A 22,643-nucleotide genomic window follows, 5' to 3' on the forward strand; every position below is an offset into this window, starting at 1 on the left:
ATTAAATCAAATTAAAAACTGTTCATACAATCCATGTAATCATACATTATTTTTCAAATATCCTCCATTTCTTTCAAGGGACTACTTTAAGAATTCTTGTATTGAGTACCATCATAAACATCATTTGAATTAAATATTTAGGGTCTGTGTGAACAATATACATCAACATTTCCTTCAAATGCTCTTGTTTTCAGCTATTTTTATAATGAATACACATGGTTAATATTTGTATGACTTCTTAATTCACCCACGAAACTTTGTGCCCGGAAGTATATAAAGATACGCTGACAATTAAACAATGGACGCATTTAAGTTTTACAATAAAATATTTTATTATTAATTTTATTCAATATTTATTCACACTCAACACATTTCTTCATCTTAGATTGTACACTAATAGTCCACTATTGAATGTGGAAAGATCCAGCTGAATGATTGATTGGAACATATGATGTGTTGCAAATGGTACTTCATAGAAATGAATTTGCCTCACAAAAATTATATCTAAGTAACAATTTCTATGCCAAACCCTCAAAATGCTTGTTATTCTAACATAAATGAATAATAATCTATCCAAAATTTAAAAACAAGTCATTTTGCTAACATTTACAAACACTTGGCGTCGGCAGCCATAACAGCTTAGATTTTGACAGTTCTGTTTTCATCAATTTATAGAACGCTCCATATAAATAATATTAATATTAAAAGATGTGACAGTTGTTGCAAACGAAGATCAATAGTCTATAATATTATAATTTAACACCTGATTTATTGATAATTGCGATAGTTGAAGTCACAAGGTATTTACTGTACCTTTACTTACCTTTGTGTGTCGAATTACCGCTCACCGGAAGTGCTGACTACAACAATAAGTTCATGAATAATTATTATTTCATATCATCAAATCAAGTAAATGACGTCTCATTTGTATTCTGATATGAATTAATCTTATTCCACAGTTGTTGAAATTAAATAGTTCAAAATTTGTATTTTTAATTAACACTTTGCTCATTGACATTAGCATAAGGTCAATGGCGTTTAGAAATTCGGAAACGGCGATAGTTACCGAAGACAATGTTTACGTTTGGAAAAAGGTGAAATGTTTTATTACTATTTGGAATACGACATAATATGCTGATGAAACTTTTACATATCAATATAATGTAAACGTTGTCAGTTTAACGATTATTCGCATCACTCGTCTACAGATATGAAGGGTCATTTTCAAGATTGAAAAAAATGGCGGACCCCAACTGCGTGGTAGCAAGGATGCGGAAATATCACACTACATGGGAACATTAAAGCAACTCGAAAATCTAAGACTCGACTACTGTACTACATAGAGTATCATTAGAGAGATAATAGCTGTCCCACACTTTTATGGTTTTGTCTGTAGGCAAGAAATTTATGAAATTGAAATTTTCATTTACATGATAACACGCAGGTGTACGATTTAAAGGGGTATTGACAGTAAAATAGTGTATTGTGAGTAATATAGTTAATTTTGGACTTTTGTATACAAGGGCCACTATTCTGTGTTGGAAAATAATATTTTCAGGTTTGTTGTTGTCGAGGCTTGTTTGCAGCAAGATGGCGTCACTATACCTGGGAAACCAATTAACCCGAGCCATAGATAAACAGTAATTTAAAGAGAATGTTGAAGACGTGGGGGGTATGAGTGAACAAATTAAGTTTGAGAATGCTCTGATCATGTAACAAAACCCTTACCACAATCTTAAATAAAAAAGGACTGATGCCACCGTTAAATCCAAAATGGCGTCTGTAATATTGTAAGCAAGATTTTAATGGCAAATACAAAGTAGTTGATTATAATGTCTGATAATGACACAATAAATTCCGAAACCGGAAATAGTAGTCCATCACCGCCAGGCCTTTTCTACTCCCCGCTCCGAGCTACCCCAATACACCAAATTTCAGCCTCTGGACAACCCTAGTATATCCGTCAACCCTAAACAGACAGACAAACAAACGTCGCAAATATTAGTATAGATTTATTTATCTATCTGCAGTAAACACAGATGTACATTTGCTTCAACTGTATGGGTTCATAGTCAAGTATTGATGGAATCATTTCTTATTTTTAGTTTACCAATGAATCGAATTGATCATGCCCCATAATCAAAGACCACACTCTAGTAGCTGGTTTATATTTAATCATAAAACGTCCTATTTTGCATCATTATTTTGTAGTATTGGGTAGTATGTGGTGGTTTTGGGTAGTATTGGGTAGTAGTGGGTAAATCGTCCCACCCCGATATCTCAGCAATGGATGGAAGTCAAATCAACTGATATCGTGTACTATTTGATGACCATATCACAGAAGTCTGTTTATCTATCTATACTAATAGTTGGGACTGTCGTTTGTTTGTCTGTCTGTTACATTATTATCAAGTGATTGTGGTTGTATACATTGACATCATCGGAATGTTATGGGCCATGTCAATGTGGGAAAGAATTCGGAGGATTTGTCCAGATTCTAATAAAAATGAAGTGAAATGAAATAGGGCTTAACTTCCTACTGTTCTGTTCCCACTGGGCTAATGAAGACGGGCATACACCATACAGTGTGCTATGACGGAAATTTTGCCCGGACAACGGCACTATGGCCAACTGTTATATCGAATTCCAACTGCCAAGGGATCTTTTACGTGCAGGACTATGTATACACAGGCCCTCGGTTTTCGTCCCATCCGAACGACTAGACAGCTGTCCTTGTCGGGCCCTCTGTCCTGCACCGGCTGAGAAGGGGAAACCAGGCAGGAAAATTCCGATGAACTCACCCAATAGCAATGAGGTAGTTGTCGTTATTCTCATAATGAAACTTACAGATCAAGATTATCGGAATGTATCGATATTGATATCGACCAAGAAATGCTATGGATATTGAAGACAGTGTGATAAAATCACTTGTTCCGATACCCTACAATAGTCTTTTGATAATAATAAGTCGTCAATAATAAATCAATGCAAGAATGGTTGAAGTTGATCTTATTAAATGAAGTTAGCTCCCTTTAGACAATTGATTGCAGGATGATATTTTAGTCTAGTTGGTGGCTTCAGTCCTCAATTTAAGCTGTTATATTTAAGAGAGATAGTGAAGTCATATTTAAAGGGAAATCGTTGTTGTTATAAGTCTTAATTAATGTTATGTTTTGGTTGTTAAAATTGTTATTACTCATGGATGTCCTATAAATGTAAGGTTGTTACTCATTATTGATCATTGCTTGATAAAGATACCTGTAAGAGTATTAAAACGTTACATGTAATAAACTAAGAAGTAGTAAATCCATAAAGTTGTGTTATTATAAATAAAATGACCCCCCCTCCCCGGTCCAAATTTATACCAACGATTAATCGCTAAAAGCTGACCGTTTGCTATAATACTTCAAAGATTTCTTTCAATTTACTTTATTCTGACCGAAGTTATCACTGTTTGTAGTTTTGACAAGATGTTTGCATGAATTGTTTATTATCGTAACCATGATACTTGTTATTCGAGACTTAGCCTCACTTCTCCATTTTTTAATTAAATCATTAAATGGTTAAAACGTTCTGTTCTTCTCATGTGAATAAATTAATGTTTAAATTATATAACATTTGAAGCCAAAATAAAGATCCTCATTAGACGGATTTGGCTCGTACAAAATGTCGCTTTAAGATTTAAAGTAGCTAATAGTTCAAGAATAGGTAACTAAAAATTATCGTAGTAACGGTACTTGATAACCGAGACTAGAAAGTTGATTATAGACAGGCTTGTCATGTGAATAAATGTTTAAATAATAGTTTATATAACATATGAAACCAAAATAAAATGATTTTAAAGTAGCCAAGTCTCAAACTCGATATTATCCAAAGTCTTCGACATTGAAAACACGAACTATTTGTCAATTTAAATCAACATTGATGTTGTGATCTTACCGGGAAAAGATGGGCTTCTGGTATCCAATATTTAAGACAAAATAAACATTTTACCATTGGTACACGAATCGTGTACCATAATGCGTTTCAGCGCCATTTGTAACAAGGGACTCGAAGAACGAGGCTAGACATATTCCACAAGTCATGTCAAACGGCGACGCTATATTCTTATCTGGCATGCTCAATAAATACTATCGGTCTAGACTGGAATAACCAGATGCTAGATATCGCCATTCGATTGAGACTTCTGACGTATTTCGCGAACACAACTGATTTGAAATTAAAAGTAAAAACGGAAACGATTGAATGCAAATCAGTTTATATACATTCATATTACATTATTATATACGTTGCGACCCATTTGTGTGAATTTCTAGGTCCCAAATATTAGTGATTTAGCCCCTTTAAAGATACATTCCCGCGTACAAACTTTGTGATTTGGTGATATATTTGGACTAAAACATATTCAAAGTAACCAATCTATCAAAAAATTGTGACAAAGTGATCTATACCTTTCATCAAATTGAACAATCATTTAGGTCCATAGAACTTTATGACCTCTGCTGGTTTTTGATAATATATGATATTGACGTTTCAACTCTGTATAGAATTCTGTTAAGGCACGAACTGGCTATGATCTAATTAAACATGAAATTAATTCAATATTTCATTTATGGGTTGCACATGATCTGTGTGCAACACTCGGTAGGATTTTCAAATGGAATGTACTAGTGGTCAGTGCATCATACCATGACCTGTTAATGACTTCAGCCCCTTAGAAACTGTTTTCTTCGGTATTAACACGCTTTTTAAATGACGATATTATTATTATTATTGAATCGGCAGTGCAATTACAGATACCATAATCTGATAAATAAACAATACCATATATGATGATCACTCTTAACCATTTTCCCTAATTATCGTACGCTATATAAGCAGGAAGAGGGTGACAATTAGGCAGACGACTAGAGATGGGCGGAGACGGAGAGACCAGCGTATGGACTTTGGCAGAGGGACAGAATGGCGGATTTAATATAGTTATATGTGTTCCTGTCGTAGTCTAGTTCTTGTATATTAGTATAAGATCCTGTATTGTTGTATTTGTGTAACTGTAGCTGTTTTATATACCTGATGTAAATAAATCATATATTTACTAAACTGATCTTTGTTATCATCAATATAGTGTTAAAAATTTGCTTCAATTCCCTCTCAAAACTTAGTATTAGCGGGGGATACCTATAGCTATAAGTAAGCTGTTGTTAGACGCAATGTCTGTCAACCTAGCTTCATTGTGGTAGGGTCCATATTTCAGAATGTATTTATCATTACTTACTGTACATTTACCATACATATTGAGGCCTAAGTAAATTCTTAATCATTTCTGTCAACTTTTTTTCCGCCGTGTATTTGCAGAGTCTGTTCTACGTTGACACCAATCAATGTTCCCCAAACCGCCTAACCATTTGATCAAGAATTAACAACCGCTCCCTCACTTAAGCTGGCACACAATAAACTGGCAGATAACAGTCGGGTTGCCAGTTAGTGATACCCTGACAATTTCGCCCATCGCTTGCCCCATCCAGTATTTTTCTAGTAAGATTGGGTGTCTATACTTTCCATATATACGAAATTTGACATACTTTTATTGAAAATAACCAACCGATAAATACCTTTTTTGGAAAGTATCTTTAAGTATGAACCCAACACGTGTCCACTGCGTGGTAACCTATCAGCACTTGAAGTCAGACAAATATGACAGCAACTTGAATAATATAAAACTAGCGTTAACTTATATGTACGCCAGTTCCCATGTGACGTTCTGTTTTCTATGATGGTGTACACATGTTAAACAGGAATTGTTAATGGAATTATTATTTGTTTTTGAGAAATAAAATATAATGTCTCAAAATGAAATGAAATGAAATGGGGTTTATCGTCCTACTCCGACAAGGCCAACGAAGACGAGCAAACGCCATACACTGTGCTATGAGGGAATTTTACCCGGACAGCGGCACTATCGCCTACTCTTACATTGAATTCCAACTGTTAAGTGACCTTTAATGTGTACGCCAATGTATACACGACACCTCGGGTTTTCGTACCATACATTGTCACTTGCTAGGACTAATGGCTTATCTACATTATACTCGTGTCATTTTTTGACTAACATATGGAATTGTTTGTTACCATTGGCTGGTGCACAACGCAGGGTAGAAGAATTTTGACCTATATTGGTGTGTTCGCCTACTCTTCCACATTGGCGGCAGTGGTTTTTCGTCCCATTCGAAGGACACGGCAAATTACATTCTTCTATGCCATCCCCAGTCTACATTTCTTCGAAGTCTTTTTATTGTCGAGGATAACGCAAGATATTCCGTTTAACAACCCCACCGCCATCTTGATATTTCTTGATATGCAAAATCACGCACAGCTGCTTTAAATCACAAATATGGAAACGAATAATTGAAATGGGTTTAACGTCCTAATGTTTAGCACCGACTGGTCTATTGAAGACGGGCTATGTGGGAAACTAGGTCATTTCGGTGCTAACATATGGTTTAATTTTATTTCATTAATTTGCTTGTGCGTAGGGGTCTTTAGCAGTGGGAGAAAACCGGAGAACCCGGAGAGAACCCACGAGGTTGGACAGGCGACCCTACGTCTTGTCACGTACACGCGGGTAATCCAAAACCACGCCACTTGACTCAATGACAGACATAATGATACAACGCACATGACCTCCAGCTTAGCAAGCAAACATCTTACTCACTGAGCCACCGTGGCTCCTTATTTCAAAACGAATGTTTTATATGATGTATGTTTTATTTATAAAAACCATACACTCATTCTAATTACTGCCATGTCTTGCAGACCCTGTTAATATCATCTGATGACGCAAGTCTAGTGCTCTGGTTAATAACACGTATTATCAAACCCCAGAGTAAACACATTACTTTAAAACACATGTCCGTAAACCATTTTTCAAGATATTTTATTCGTCTATAATTAGGCATTTGGTTGTCTGTATATCGCACATAAACATAAAGAAAAACTCATCTTCTTAGATTGCAAATAATTCTTTTTATGAACACAAAAAAAAATTCGACATGAATTCCAGGAAAATAGGTCTACACGCCGGCCATCACGGAAAATACAAAATTCTTAGGACTGCAAATAATTCTTTTTATGAACACAAAATACAATTAGACATGAATTCCAGGAACATAGGTCTACACGCCGGCCATCATGGAAAATGTTTGAATTTTTTTAATATATTGTACGCGTATTAGTAGGGCTAGATCTAGTTTTTAAGACCACTTTTAGATTTCATCAAGGTCGCTGAGATATAAATAAGGTTACGGCACGTGATTTTTGACGGGATTGTGGGTTAATGTTTGGTTAAGGGTTAGGGCTAGATCCAGGGTTAGGGTTAGGGTGAGGGCTAGCCTTGTTTACATCTCGTGACCTTGACAAAATCTGCAGGTGGCCTTAATGTTTAGACCTAACCATTGATAAAGCCAATGTTGGACAGGCGACCCTACTCCTTGTCACGAACAAGCGATGAACAGAAACCACGACTCAATGACGATACGCGCACGCGTTAACCATTCAGCCACCCAACCCCCTTGAGATATAAAGGACTATCTGTTCCTGTGTCTAAATAGAAAGTCAAAATGAAATAATTCAGCTGCTTGAAATTCAATATAAGCCTGCAGCCAGCGACATTTTCTGTCTAATATGATTATACACCTGTAATATGTCTCAGAACTCTTTAGGAATAAAATTTGATGGTTGATTAGATTTAAAATGGAGAAAATGTCGGTCTGTCGTTAATAGATACTCAATGGTCTCCAGATCTCCCTTCTCACTGCATTACAGAAAACAGACGGTGTAGTTAGTAAAGGCGAATACAAGAATTGAAACATTACAACATTATCTGCAGTGCAAGGTCGTCTCTGGTTTGAGTCCAATGCATTCTGATTAAAACACAGATCCTAATTCGTTTCGTTTTTATATTTCCAAATTTCGTTTTGCCTGTCGTTACTACACTAAGATCTGGAAGAGTTGCTTTATTACCGGCGTTCTAGTTGAAGTGAGGGATTAGCTAATGAAACGGTTCTTGGCGTGCGATATACGGAACTGTGGGTAAGCCACTATAAACGCCAACGTTGATTGATTAATCAATGTCTGACGTCATAGAGTCAAAAGCCGCTCGTACGACCCATGACGGGACCTTCCAGCACAACTGGTTACATCTTCATGTAGCGTGGGCCATCGACATTATAAAAAAAGAAACGAAATATCCCTTGTCGGTTCACGCGAGGTCTCCGTGGACCCCTTGCACATGTTTTATAGTGTGTTGTAATAACTACTGGGTACAACTTTCTGAAATGTAGTGACTTTGTCTCCTATACATTTTTACACGTAGCAAAGGGGTCGGTATTCATATGCTTCCCACATGCAGAGTTATATTACATGCAAATCAGGCCCAACACTTGAAGGGAACAAGGGTTCCAACCGGACCCCTAACTTATAACTCACAGTAGTGATTTCGCCAATGAGTTTTCTGCCTGATACCATATTGCGTATGTCAGAGTATTCTCTCTTTTAGCATCTGCATGTTACAAATACCAAAAATTAAATGATGAATTCCAAATATTGAATGGGTTTTGTATCAAGCGTGAATTGCCATTTAACCATTTTATCACATAGTATACAAAGTAGCAATTTGGTGAGAATTATTAAATCTTTTCCATATGCCACTAAAATGTTTTTGATAATAATTTAGTTGATTTTCAGATGTCAAATATGAATGCAAATAAAAAGCAAACCGCTGCCTTTTAATTCAAATATTTTGTACGTAAAAACTTGAATTATAACTGGGGTCCATATGGACCCTATGATACCTGCTATGTGATTCTCACAACGTGAACCCACAAGATATAGATTTGTATTTTAATCAGATTGGGGCCCAATGCCAATAAAGTTCCACGATATCTTCCAGTGTTGCTTACTTTTATCAGTGATGCACCTATGTAGTGGCTGGTGTGGACGTAACAAATGTTGGGGTGCCATGAGCCATTTATCATTATTTCGAATTTGTGTTAAAATATTATTACCGTAATTTTATCAATTTAGACTGTTTGGAAAATTACTTTCCCCACAGACACGAAGGCGACGTTTTATTCCATTAAAAATTGATGTATCGTATGAATAAATTATATTCAAATTCAATTTCTTACAGACACTGGGGAGTGAAATAATGATAACTGCCAGGAATGACTGTCAATATATTCAATACCTGACCTATTTGCTCAAACGTGTCTAGTTAAAGATACTTTATAGGAGATAAGATAAAGAGCTGGCAGTTCTCACTATAATAGTGAGGTTCCGCAGGCAGTACGAACTACGAACTACGAAGTGTTTTTGTGCTGACGTCATCACTTCGTCTGATGTCATTGACATAAGCGGCGTTCGGTTCGTCCTATTTCTACGAAGAAATCGTGAAAAGTTCGTAGTTAAAAAACGAAGTCCGAAATCGTGATTTTCTCGTTGATTTGTGGATGAAATTCGTATTTTTGCTGTTTTGTAGACAGCTTGGACATTCAGTAGAAGGTTAATGAGCGTCGAAGTGGTTGGTAAATGTTCTGATTTTGGGCAAATTTCCGGGCTGTGAAATTGGTCTTTTTTTCCGACAGTCGGCGATAATATCGAATCATTTGATAATACAAAAAAAAAACAAAAAAAAAACATTGCAATGAGCTTGTTGAGGACTAAATTTTGATTTGATTTGATTCTTTTTATTTAACCAAACTAAACAGTTGTATTCCTTGTTTCAGGTGAACAATCGTGGAACTAAAGATCGTACTTCAGACTTCGCATTTTGGCGTAAACGGATATTTGTCAAATACGAAGTACAAAGTACGAAGCCGTGTTCGTAGTTCGAACTGGTTGCGGAACCTCTCTAATAGTTAACTAGATAATGTAAAGGGAATTTGCTGAAAATTTCAATCAAATTGATTCATTATGAACCGAGAATTAAGCGATTGAAATTTCCGCCTAGTCTTGATCAGCATTACTATAGTCTGTACGATAAAAAACATAGTCTCGATCATCCATTTTATGATTAAATTATGAATGGAAGTCGAGCAGAAAATGGGATCCTAATCCAGTAAATTTAACATCCTTCTTATCTGTACCAATCGGGGTGCGGGGTGGGGGTACAAGATCAGGAGTCCCATTGGATTACCAAATGATTCTAATTTAGATTTAAAAATGTGTTGCTCATACTGTGGACCTTCATTCGGTGTACAGCAGTCGGTGGTCTCATCGTTTGTTCGTTCCTGGAATTTTATGTTCCACACAGGGTGACATCGTAGACAATGGTGGTCTCATTCAATTGAACCCCTTTTACACCAAAAAGGTCTCCTTGATTGAAGTTTGAAACTTATGTTCTAACTCTAAGACAAAAAAAAAATATTCAATATTTTTATTTTATTTACTCTGTGTTACTCACCCAGAATATTTTTAAAAATGATCTAGTCGGGGGCGTCGTGACTTTTAATTGTTTCTTAGTTCAATCCTCCGCCCCAATTGCCCCCCCCCCATAATTAAGGAATTAATACAAAGGATCGAGTTGCCAGCTTCCATATCTTAAGGAAAGGGGTCTTTCACCTATTGCTAAGTGCTTAGCATTGTTTAAGGGACAGCACTACAGACAAACAAACCGAACTACCCCCCCCCCCCACACACACACACACACACAAAACTGCATTGCACACAAACAAACCATACTACACACAAGCAAAACCCCACTACACAAAGCTGCATTGTACACAAACAAAACCACACTACACACAAACAAAACCGCACTACACACAAACAAACCATACTACACACAAACAAAACCGCACTACACACAAACAAAACCGAAAAGACAGACCTAAGGAGAAGACTGGGGTTTAATGCCCTACTGTTCTGCACCGACTGGGCTAATGAAGAGGGGCTTATGCTATATAGTGTGCTATTTGGGAAATTTTGCCGGGACAGCGGCGCTACGGCTTACTCTTATATCAAATTCCAACTACCAAGGGATCTTTTACGTACACGTCAATGTGTACACGGGACCTCGGTTTTTTCGTCCTACACCACTGACAAGGGGAAACCACGCCGGATAATCCAGATGAACTTTTTCAGCCAACCCCGAGAGCGAATCCGCAATCTCCAGGCTAGTAGGTCAAACTGTAAAAGAATCGACCTATCAATATACGTCAACTATTTATGGTGCCGAGTCCTGAAACTTAAAAGCCATTTCAGTATTAATGTCGAGAAGCTTTTAAATGTCTGTAGACGTCCACAAATAGTGAATTAACTTGAGACATAAACTTGTTAGCATTCGTTTGTGACTTGCAGCCATTAACATGTTAAAAGGCTTCTTAAACTTTAATCTATCTGTATTATTCAGGTTCCAGTTTGTCATTTATCGCTACAGGAATTACTTACTAACTACAATATCTGTATATTCCAGGTTCCAGTGTTTTATTTATCGCTACAGGTATTACTTGCTAATTACACTATTGGGAAAGATGACTCTCTAATAGAAATGCAAGTCCAGTTGTTTGAGATATACCCTTTCATTTGGGGGGGGGGCGTGGGAAATGAAATGAAATGAAATGGGGTTTAACGTCCTACTGTTCTGCTCCTATACTGGGCTAATGAAGACGGTCATACGCCATACAGTGTGCTATGAGGGAAATTTTGCCCGGGCAACGGCACTATCGCCTACTCTTATATCGAATTCCAACTGCCAAGGGATCTTTTACGTGCATTCCAATGTATTCACGGGACCTCGGTTTTTCGTCTCATCCGAAGGACTAGACAGCTGCTCTTGCCAGGCCCTCCGTTCTGTATCACTGACAAGGGGGAACCACACCGGAAAATCTGGATGAACTTTCTCGGCCAATGCAGGGATCGAACACCCGACCTCCAGGCTAGCGAGCCAGCCTCTTACCCACTTAATCCCCCGGGGGGCGTGGGACAATACGTTTTAGATCATAAGGAACCCTATTTATATGCCTCTACAAAATTTGAATATTGTGAATGACGAATCTCTAATAGGAGCATCAGTCCTAAAATGGTTCAATTCAGTTCAGTATTTACTAGGATTTGTGGAATTTGATAAATATTTGATAAATATGAAATAATTAATCTCGAGCATCGTTACTTCACGCACCTGTCAGACAACTGGATGTAAATCATCCGTTTGAAAAACAACAAAACAAGTACGGACACTATTATTTATCCGCATTTTCTGCTATACTAGACCGGAATACCAAGTGAGGGTGTGACAGTTACCTAGCATAAACACAACAGAGTATTATTGTAAATGTCGATATTTAACGTCCACATGGAGGCAACGTCCTTGCTGAATGATGGCTCAGCGCATGAGTTTTATGCACGCATAGGATTTCATTGTAATGAACCTGTGTTCGTTTTTGGTCTTTTCTGTTGGGGCTGCTGGGTTTTCACTGATGGAGGAGGTTCCTTCATAATCCATCAAATTATGAAGTCCTCATTTAAAGGTGTCCCTTTTGTCCTCTCTGTCCACTTTAAAAACACGTTTATCCATCTGTGTCCACTTAGAAAGCACCTTCATCCATCTTTGTCCCTAGAAAGCATCTTCATCCATCTTTGTCCATCTAGAAAGCACCTTCATCCATCTTTGTCCATCTAGAAAGCACCTTCATCCATCTTTGTCAATCTAGAAAGCACCTTCAACCATCTTTGTGCCTAGAAAGCATCTTCATCCATCTTTGTCCATCTAGAAAGCACCTTCATCCATCTTTGTCCCTAGAAAGCATCTTCACCCATCTTTGTCCATCTAGAAAGCACCTTCATCCATCTTTGTCCATCTAGAAAGCACCTTCATCCATCTTTGTCCATCTAGAAAGCACCTTCATCCACCTTTGTCCATCTAGAAAACACTTTCATCCATCTTTGTCCATCTAGAAAGCACCTTCATCCATCTTTGTTCACATGGAAGGCCATTTCATCTCTCGTTTTCCATCTAGAAAACTCCTCGCCCAATCCATCATTTTTCTTTTAAAAGGTCCCTTCATACCCCTTGTTCTTCTTGGAAGGCCCCTTCGTCACTCTTTTCCCTTTCATCCTCCCTTTTGTACTAAGAAGGTCTCATTATCACCCCTGTTGGTCTTCCAAGTTCGCGTCATCCCTTATTTGCCAATCAGAAGTCCCTTTGTTTAAACAAAGTCCATGAATATGCTTTCATGAAATACAAACGTAAATAGCAGTTTACATCCCACCTCCGAAAAAAACAAAGCAATTCAGTAATTGTCTTTTATTTAATTAAAAGCCCAATCAATTGCAGAGAGAGAGAGAGAGAGAGACAGAGAGGGAGAGGGGGAGGGGGTACTGGACGCAAACTAAGTTATTTCGGAACTAACAAATGCTTCTCTCTTTCCTGATTTTTTTCATCATTAATTCTCTCTCTCTCTCTCTCTCTCTCTCTCTCTCATCAAACAGTTAAAAGATTAAGTTTTAACTAAGCAGAGAAACCATATACATCTTGAAGTATCCTGGCTAGAAAAAGATACATCTTGTAGCTGTATCTTCAAGGGGAGCCTTCTAGTATTTGTATATCTTTAATTAACACTCAAAAGTAAAACGACGCCTTCAATGTATTTTTTTTTATAAAACGCCGGGAGACGGTTCTATAGAAAAAACTGATGAACGGAAGCCCCATTGTTCCAAAGTTTCATTGATCTTAACACAACACGTCTAAAGTTATTCGTCTCAGACGACAACATCTATTAATACAATACCCTCACAATTTGTATTTTCCTGGAGGAGACCAGACATTTTGTGTAAATAGGCAATTTAAGCAACCCTGGCGTCGGAAGAAATATAGCTGTCAAGTTTTAGATGTAGTAAAATTCGTGAATTACTCTCGGTTTATTATCTTCTATGTCTCCAAGTTGAATAATTTGAATAATTCGAGTAGACGTATTCGAGTAATTTGAATAATCAGATATGATGTTTCGTAGTTTGGGAGAAGCAATTACAGAATGTTATCTTCATTTATGAACAGTATCAACATCTGGCATTAGACAGTAATCGCCAAACATTCCTCTATTAAGTATGTGGGGTTGGATGACCGGTTGGTTAGCGTGTGCGCTCTGTATCATAAGGTCTGTCATTGAGTCAACTGGCGTGGTTTCGATTCCCCGGTCGTACGTGACAAGGAGTTGGGTGGCCTGTACAACCTCGTGGTTTTCTCCGGGTCCTCCGGTTTCCTCCAACTGCTAAATACCCCTACGCGCAAACGAATTATTAAAATAAAATTGAACCATATGTTAGTCACGAAATGACCTAGTTTGTGTTAAGTCTCTCTCTCTCTCTCTCTCTCTCTCTATCTCTTTCTCTCTCTCTATTAACTATGTTAATCGGGATATCCGGATATCTATCTTAAATTAAAACATGTTAAAGTACTTTTTGAGTAGATCTGTTCGGACAAATCGGCAAAATATTTTATTGACCAATTTATGAAATTTCGGTGCATTGGACAATTATAACATAGTTTGGATTTAACATTTTATTATAACATATACAATACTATACAATACTATCAAAATACTTAATATATTAAATATATGAGAAAATCTTCTCTGGTGAGCAACCAAAGCCCATCTGGTTTGTATCATGTTGTTATTAGTGTTTAACGTCCGCTTCCATCAAAGGTGATATCGCAGACAAGTTGTCGTATTTTCATTTTTATTGTCTTAGCGCACGCGCAAGGGTATTTCCTGTGGGAGGAATCCGGAGTAACCGGAGAAAACCCACGAAGTAGGATATGCGAACTTACTCCTTGTCACGTACAACCTGGGAATCCAAACCACGCCAGTTGACTCAATGACAGACCTTATGCTTCGACGCGCACGTACTAACCATACGGCCAGCCAGCCACCCACCTCTTATATAAAGAAGAAACTGGCTGTTCCAGTTATAGGACACCCACCCACCCCTTAATACGGAAGAAACTGGCTGTTCAAGTTATAGGACATATAAATCGTTCTGGATTACAATTCATTAAGGCACGCAGGTGGTAATATCGTATACTAATCAAGATAATCAGCCTCGGTATGGAATACTCCTGCTAGAAAATAAAAAGATGTCTTACATGTTTTCATCTCTTTGGCGGTATTGGAATAAATCACATTTCTTAGAATGTGTCATAATGAGTGTTGAAGCACTAACTTATTTCTTGCTGAATTGGTATTATATTTTTTTTTCTAGAGTAAAATTAATGAACACAAGATGTTTGCTTTCGGTATCGTATTTATATCTTCTGTTGGGTAAATAAATTGACATTTGAATTTCTTTACGGCATTTAATCAGAGAACACATTGATACCTTTCAAATAAAATATATTTTGTAATACTTCATTAAAATAAACAGATTATTGTGATCAGATTGGCTGTAGGCGATAGAGAGAGAGAGAGAGAGAGAGAGAGAGAGATTGGCTGATCAGATTGGCTGTAGGCGAAGATGAGCTGTGCGGGGTTATACAAATTCCCGCCAGCTTGATTAGTAGGCGAGAAAGAGCAGTGTGGAACAAAATAAATTGGCTGTAGGCGAGAGAGAGAGAGAGAGAGAGGGGGAGGTTAACGTCCACTCGACACAAATTAGGTTTTTTCGGGACTTACACATGGTTCAATTTTATTTCAATAATTCGCTTGCATAGAAGGTTTGTATCATCTATAACCCATAGAAGGTATGTACCATCTAGAACCCATCTTGTACCATTTAGAACCCGTAGAAGGTCTGTACCATCTTACAACCCGTAGAAGGTCTGTACCATCTAGAACCCATAGAAGGCCTTTACCATCTACAACCCATAGAAGGTCTGTACCATCTACAACCCATAGAAGGTCTGTACCATCTACATCCCGTAGAAGGTCTGTACCATCTAGAACCCATAGAAGGCCTGTACCATCTAGAACCCATAGAAGGTCTGTACCATCTAGAACCCATAGAAGGCCTGTACCATCTACAACCCATAGAAGGTCTGTATCATCTACAACCCGTAGAAGGTCTGTATCATCTACAACCCATAGAAAGTCTGTATCATCTACAACCCATAGAAATGATAAACGTTTTGAATGAAGAGTGGACGACAGGCAATGTTCTTCAGGCAATGTTCTCCTCGTATATCTTCTCTGATTAAAAGTAAAGCTGTTCGACTAAGCTCGACGATCAAATAGGCCCCGGAAATATCCACGTTAATTAAAGGCACCGTCTTGTATTTAACCTTAATTAAAGACACAACAGTCTAGACATAATCTTTAATCTGATTCCCAAAGCAAATTTGTCAATCGTCAAATCCTAACAGAGGTTACGGTCATTATCATTACTTTATTTTGATTTGATGTCGACATCTTCTTTTGCTCAAGATTGTTAGCCGACGCTTAAACGTTTTTAAACCAGGAACGTATTGTTGTTCTTCTTCTAGGTGACGACGCTCTTCGAAAAAAGTTCAAGGCTCGTTTGTCGGACTTCGATTTTGGATATGACGTTTCAATTCTAAAATGGCAGTGGTGACCAATTTGATTAAAATACAGACCTATATTTCGTATCGGTTTTTTTATACTTTCGATGGCCTACACTACATGACGATCTGGCCGGTTGTAGTAAGGGTCGCTTCAGGGGTCGTACGAACGGCTTTTGACCCTATGGCGTCAGACATTCATTAATCAATCAATCAGCGTTGACGTTTCTAGTAGTTTACCCACAGTTACGTGCATCGCACGCCAAGAACTCGCTGTAACAGATTGTTTCATTTGATAAAACTCACGCCATCTAGAAGACAGCTTACATTATAACTCTTCCAGATCCTAGTATAGTACAGATAAATAAAACGAAATTTTGAACTCTAAAAAATGAAACGAAATAGGATCTGTGTTTTAATCAGATTGCAGTGGTGACGTAATACTCGGTTCCTGGTCCAAAGTCCATTGACTCCAAGATGGCATCTAACCTACTTTATTTAGTTTCTAATCTAACGAACTCTTTTAATTCTGGTAAATTTAAATAAGAAAATGATTATTGATTCTCTGGCTTATCGAGGCTTTCAGACTGGATGTAAAAAGATGTATTTATGTGTTGTTTTACAAGACGCCTGGGGGGGATAGTTGTATAGAAACCTAATGATTGGTAACCACGTTCGTCATTGATCTTGTATTAACCGTCTACAGTTATACGTCTTAACTGACAACTTCTTACCATAGAATACCAACATGATTTGTATTTTTCATTCGAATACCAGACATTCTGTGTAAATACGATACACAAACCCAGGCTTCAGCAGACATTTATAGCTTGTCACGTTTCTAGAAGATGATCCATCAATTACATTAGTAGATATATTTCTTGCTTGGTTTTAAAACTTTTTGTGTAATTATAATAAATAGGGTTTATCGTCCTACTTTTCTGTTGTAAATAAAACTTTACTAGTAAATATATGAAAAGAGATTGAACGCTCTGCTGTTCTGTTGAATACTTTATAAAATATACAATGGATTTAAACGTCCAAGTGTTTCTGGTCGATCATGGCTAATGAAATGAAATGAAATGAATTTGGGTTTAACGTCCCACTGTTCTGCTCCGACTGGGCTAATGAAGACGGGCATACGCCACACGGTGTGCTATGAGGGACATTTTAACCGGACAACTGTCAAGGGTTATTTAACGTACACTCAAAATGAAATAATTTTAGCAATCGCATTATTATGAAAATGTAGCATAATTTGACGTTGAAATGGGAAGTCCATGTCCATGTAAAAGATACTTTCACAGTAGGAATTCGATGCAAGAGTTGGACCGCGCTGTCCGGGCAAATTTCCCTCATAGCACACTATTAGCCCCGTCGGAGCAGAGCAGCAGGTTGTTAAACCCTATTTCATTTTATTTCGGGGTTTTTTTGTGAAGGCAATGTGAGAATACCATCTTTCTCTTATCAACATATAAACAAGTGTTTGAAACAATAATGAGATATGATAGTCTCCACAGATTTCTCAAATTATCTATTAAATATTTTTACCCGAGATGTCTGGAAACATTGTTAAAATAAATTGATAGTTATATCGAAATGTGTTTTCTGTTACAATAGGTTTTAAACAGAACAATTTCCAAGAGATAAGAAAAATGGCTAAACAGTTTATTACAAAATACGTGAATCATTTTAGATCTGTCAGTTTCACATTGTTGTTTGAAACCCTAATAAAAAACAACATTTCCCAAAACATTGTAATTCTGTTTAGATAGTATTTTGTGAACAGTGCAACATGTCAAGATGATATTTATAAGATTTCTCGTCTGGGATATTTTTCAGGAATGCACTTAACCTAGAATCAAATGTTCTATAGTATTTTTCCAATGTGATTAAAATACAGATCTATATTTCGTTTCGTTTTTTTTTTATACTTTCGATGGCCTACTCTACATGAAGATCTGACCGGTTGTTGCGATAGGTCGCGTCATACGAGCGGCTCTTGGCCATATGTCCTCAGACATTTGATTAACCAATCAGCATTGATGTTACTAGTGGATTGCCCACAGTTCCGTGCAAAACACGCCTAAAGCTCGCCGTAACAGACCGTTTCATTGGCTAATACCTTACACTATTCAGAACACGTCAATGATAACATCTCTTCCAGATCCTAGTGTAGTAAAGACAAGTAAAACAATATTTTTGATTATGCACTTGTTTATGCACTTATCGGGTTCATAGATCAATGGTGCACATGACCATGGTGTTTCTTCATACTAAACTTAGGCTGCCTGTCTACAGTTGGCTCCGTTTGAGATGTTTTTAATCTGCTTCCATTTAATGGAATTGAACAAGTTTATTTAGTCGTTGTATGTATGCCAGATATGAAACGGAGAAGAACCACATGACATAACAATAAACTAATTTTTGGATATGGCCGTTAGTCAGAACAGTTGTATCATAAGGTCTGTCATTGATTCACCCGACGTGATTTCGATTCCCCGGTTGTACGTAACAATATTAACTTTTTCCATCTGCAAATTAAATTCTAGAAGGTTTTTTTTAAAAATTAGAAAAATAAATAAAGGTGTTTGAAGTATATGTAGGTAAAAATATATTCTATTTAGTAAATGGGTATGTACAATGAGTAAAAGGCACCATTCTTCCCGGACCAATATGGCATTATATAAACAATGCACACGCCATTGAGCAAATGAATGCCGCCGCGTGGTGTGACGTCACATGTTGAAAGCAGTCATCTTTAACAGAGTTTTGAGAAGACTTTCGTAAAAAAACCTCTGTGAAACAGATTGGGATTTAGCTTTTACATAATGCATCTTTAATCGTATAGAGATTACCCATCCTTATCACAATAATAAATTACCCCCCCCCCTCACAAATTCTTTAACATAAATCACATATTACTGAAATAACACAGCAGATAAAACCAGTCACCTTCCTGATAGTTAAAGTCCTTAGGGGGTATCAACAGACAAGATGAAAGAGGTTTTACTAGCTCCTTTAAATTGATTTGTGTACTGAAAATTCACATGATCTAGAGTGTAAAAATCAATAGAGTCTTCCCATTTAAATAATAGTCTAGGAAATAGCACATACTTAATTAAATTAGTTTCTCGAGTACAAACAGTTTGAGGCCTGCATCTAGTAGAAATATGATCGGAGCGCTCCTCCCGCCCCCTCTTCCAAAACTGAAGTCGTAAGTAAGGCTTTTTGGGACACCACCAGAAGAAAGCTGTTCATATTACCACCCATACCCCAGGCCTAAAACCATTTATACACGGAATGCTAATTAAATCTTTGCTGTCTCCTGGACTATAACCAGGATGAAAGGCCTGTTATGTTTCTCATCAATACAGGGAGTTGGATAGCCGAATGGTAAGCGTGTGCGCGCTGTATCATAAGGTTTGTCATTAAATCAACTGGTGTGGTTTCGATTCCCGGGTTGTACGTGACAAGGAGTAGGGTCGCCTGTCCAACCTCGTGGGTTTTCTCTGGGTCCTCCGGTTTTTTCCCACTGCTAAAGACCACTACGCGCAATTGAGAATTGAACTATGTGTTAGTCCCGAAATTACCTAGTTTGTGTCCAGTGGACGTTAAACTCTCTCTCTCTCTCTCTCACTCTCTCTCTCTCTCTCTCTCCTCCTCCTCTCTCTCTCTCTCTAATCAATACATGAACATACGATTTGTCTTCGTTATGGCATTCCTATACTTGACAAAATGGACGGTGATTATTTTTTTGTCAAACTCTAATTGGATTTATTGTTGTTACTATTTGTTTAGCACATCAATCAGAAAACAATTTCATACATTTTTTTTTTTCTCAACGATTAGTTTACTATAGAATTCATGGAGGGTGATTATTTTTTGTCAAATAATAAATGGACGTATCTTTGTTACAAGTTGGTTAATAGTTTAAGCACCAATCAGAAAATGAAATGAAATGGGATTTAACGTCCTACTGTTCTGCTCCTATACTGGGCTAATGAAGATGGGCATACACCATACAGTGTGCTATGAGGGAAATTTTGCCCGTGTAGCTGCCATACGGCCTACTGTTACATCGAATTCTATCTGCCAAGGGATCTTTTACGTGCACGAAAATGTTTACACGGGACCTCTTTTTTTTCCGTCCCATCCGAACGACTAGAAAGCTGTCCTTGTAAACTAATCAGAAAATACCGTTCGACAAAAAAGTCCAGTACATGTTTTTAAAACATTTATTTTTTTTTCACAATATAAGATTTTTTTTATTCTATCTCATTTATATACTCTGTAACATGGAACAGATTTTATGCTATAACATTCATATATGGAGCGATATTTGTTGTTGAAATATAAGCCGGTTAATTGTAGTCAGAACATATGTTTTTGGGGGTTGTTTTTTCACAATATAAGATTATTTTTATTTCTATGGCATTCATATACTTTGTAATATGGAACGAGATTTCTTGTCGAAATATAAGCCGAATAATTGTATTGAGACCAAATGTATTTTGTTCACAATATAAGATTTTTTTTGATTTTTTATTCTATGGCATTCATATACTTTGTAATGTGGAACGAGATTTCTTGTCGAAAAATAATTGTATTGAGAACGAATGTATTTTTTCACAATGTTAGAGTTTTTTTATTTAATGCCACATTATACCTCTATAACACGGAAAGAGGTTTTCTGTAGAAAAATAAATCGTTGTTTTCTTTTTAGCTTAACATTTAATCCATCAATCAGAAAAAAAACATTAAGATAAAACCAAAAAAAAGCACAGGAGATATTAATGTATTTGGCAATTCACAGTTAAATAGACTGGTCTGTAGTGTTTTAAGTGAAATGAAATGGGGTTTAACGTCCTACAGTTCTGCTTCGAGTGGGATAATGAAGACGAGCACACACCATACAGTGTGCTATGAGGGATAGCAGCGCTACGGCCTACTTTTATATCGAATTCCAACTGCTAGAGATCGTTTACGTGCACGCCAATGTGTACACGGGGCCTGAATATTTCGTCTATCCGAACGACTAGACAGCTGCCCTCCGTCCTGCACCGCTGACAAGGGGAAACCACGCCGAAAAATCCCGATGAAATTTCTCGGCCAACACCGAGATCGAAGCCGTGACTTCATGGCTAGCGAGCAACTGTCTTACTTACTTAGTCGCCGTGGCTCCTGTGTTTTTGGCATACATGGACTCGGTGAAGATGACTAAATTGCGCTCAAACATCCATCGTACAAAATTCGAGATAAAGACGATAAAACCTTTATTCAATAGATTAATTGAACGCAGATGTGTGGCCGTGGTAGGAGAAACTACGAGGTTACACACGTGACTTTATCACGCGCATGCGTGGGATTAAAACGACTTCAACTGCCTCCATGACAGATCCTGGACTCGACAAATATTTTACCCTTACCTAGGGTCTTGTTTCCAAGCAGCATCTTCAACGACAACGACGCATGCGATACCACTGAATATTTGGATATACAATTTCGGTTTTCTATTGCTGCGAATGTCTACAGACAGTTTCGCGCACCAGACGCTAAAAAAATCGACCCAACAGATTGGATAATCCCTCGAGTCCATAACTGTAAAAAAAAACCCGAAACGAAATGATATCTGTGTATTTATCAGATTGACACTCTCCAATACAAGATATTTCTTATTTTGTTAATTTAGACCAGTCGGTGCTATGCTGTCTTTATTAGCCCAGTCGGTACCGAAAAGTAATAAGTTAAACCCCATTTCATTTCATTTATTTTGTAATACATTTCAGATTATTGAACTGGTCCAAGAAGTCGGGTCCTCGGTGCCTATTACCATATTTTATTACCTCTATTAGACACGTTCAATGTTTATTGTCATCCCCATGTCTCCATAAAACACGACAATTATTTTATACTTAAACCAGACTCCGTGTTTATCGTTTCATTAACTAGAATTATACCCATACTTATTGTAGTGGGGTTCCGTCAAACGATATCCGCCATTTTTCAGACTTGATTAAGGCGGACAGTAATAGATGTAGGTTACAACGACTGTTTTCAGTCAGACAATCTTGTAATGACTTCTTCTTTCAAGGGCATATGGCTTGATTCTTTACAAAAGACGAAAATGGGCCTA

The sequence above is a fragment of the Patella vulgata genome, chromosome 2 (genome assembly GCF_932274485.2).
Source record: "Patella vulgata chromosome 2, xgPatVulg1.2, whole genome shotgun sequence".
NCBI lineage: Eukaryota > Metazoa > Mollusca > Gastropoda > Patellidae > Patella > Patella vulgata.